Here is a 1,891-nt window from a genome sequence, read left to right on the forward strand (position 1 = left end):
ATTTAGTATATAATTATTTATTTGGCGAATAGCAGTTCCATGTAAATTTTACTATTAAACGTTAAAACTTTTCCGAAATGTATTCCCACACTTTCTCACGGAATTCGACCCTGAGCAAGAGGTAGCGATGCGGGAATATTTATGAGCTTGTGTTGTCTGGCTGGGATAAGTTGGATATGCTCTCTCTCTCTCTCTCTCTCTCTCTCTCTCTCTCTCTCTCTCTCTCTCTCTCTCTCTCTCTCCACGCATCGTAGGACTGGTGACATAAGCGAAGTTACAGCAGAGACAATAATTAAGAATTATTTTTTAATATATATTTTTACTTCAATTAGAGTTTTTTTTAGCATATTGTTTTTCTAGTCTGTATAGCTTATGTACATTATAAAGGGATAAAATAGTCTAAATTGTGAAAATTATCCTCCTACTTACTATAATAAACGTTTCTCAACAGTTAGTCAATATCTCGTGTGGTATTGTATAGCTTAATACAAATTAAGGATATTTTCATCACTTCAATGTATTCATGATTAAATGTATTTCATTGTTAATATATTTATGAATACATAACGTAATGGCCTTCAAAACTTAGCTTTATTGATCAAATCTTTAAGAATTTTGATATTTTGATAAAAAAGAAGTTCAAAAGATCCCAGCAGCGCTCGAAAGAAAATGATTCTCTTCGACTCACTGCTCTCGCTCTCTCTCGGGATGAGGCCAGTCTCGTCACCCGCCCAAGTGCACCAGCGGCCCCGGCCCGTCGTCCTTCCATCTTCTGCTCTCGCACAGACATAGATGGCAGGAAGAGCTGGCCGTGAGCCTGGCACTCAAACAGATGCTGCTTCCTTCTCACGAAGCCACGAAACATGGCCCGGGACAATACCCGAACGCTGCGTAGGCACTCAGGATAGGCACCCTGGATGGCCTCTGCTTCTCTTCACCTTAGAGCAGGATCGACCACCGTAGTCCAAGACACCAGGCCACCGCGCCGCCGCCGCCGCCAGCTGGGAGCAGCCAGCCGGACAGCAGCAACGGGGCCCAGTCCAGGGACACGGCGACATTTCACACTTGAGGGAACGGACCGCCAGCCCACAAAAATAGTGGGCGCCGGCCCGACATCCCCATCTCGCCACGGCTCACGGTACCCGCGGCCGCCATTCCAGCGGCGCGCTCCTCCGGCCAGCCCCCTTCTCTCCGGGGCCCGCACACTCGGCGCCGCTGCCAGCCAGGGCCTGCCGCAGCAATACCCTTCACCGGGATGGATGCTTAACAGACACTCTTCCGGGAGTGGCGAAGACACTAGTCAGTGCCCTCGCCGCAATGTGCGTTCAACTGGTCGATGCATCTCATAATCTTGCGATTCACATGCCGACACGCATTTTGCTGCGGTCTTCATCAACCCACGAACCGAGCGATCCACCATTAGAAGTTGTTCAAATTGGAAATATAATACAAAAACATGGGCTAAGCGTGACTTCCATCACGGCCCGGCACGGACATGCCAGCGCGGCGGGCCCTCCTCCGATGGCCGTGCTTCTCTCTCTCTCCGACCATCACTACGGGGACAGTAGTACTCGACGTCGTCTCCGGCCAGCGGCGTAACCCCGCCTAAAGCGTGCCGCACCGCGTCGCCGCATCTTCCTTCTCTCTGGCAACGCGGACGACGGTGGCTCCGCAGCCCTCGAGACGTCTTTGTACTGACTGCCCCTCCACCAAAAACCACCTCTAGAGCCCCACACTAGCTCTCCATCTGGCTCCGTGCACCCCAGGGCAACACAGCCGAGCCATCCATCAGTAATGATCCTTCCGCAGGTTCACCTACGGAAACCTTGTTACGACTTTTACTTCCTCTAAATGATAAGTTTGGACATCTTTCCGGCCCGTCCAGGCGAGT

At 50.4% G+C, this 1,891-nt stretch overlaps 1 non-coding gene across 1 annotated transcript; it reads right to left on the reverse strand.

The window, feature by feature from the left end:
- Positions 1-1,268: 1,268 nt before the first annotated feature.
- On the reverse strand, positions 1,269-1,428 carry LOC137626351 (5.8S ribosomal RNA). The gene has a single exon (XR_011041028.1). It is a non-coding gene; the product is annotated as a 5.8S ribosomal RNA (ribosomal RNA).
- Between the last annotated feature and the right edge of the window lie 463 nt (positions 1,429-1,891).

Source organism: Palaemon carinicauda, chromosome 33, assembly GCF_036898095.1.
Source record: "Palaemon carinicauda isolate YSFRI2023 chromosome 33, ASM3689809v2, whole genome shotgun sequence".
In the NCBI taxonomy this organism is placed as follows: Eukaryota; Metazoa; Arthropoda; class Malacostraca; order Decapoda; family Palaemonidae; genus Palaemon; species Palaemon carinicauda.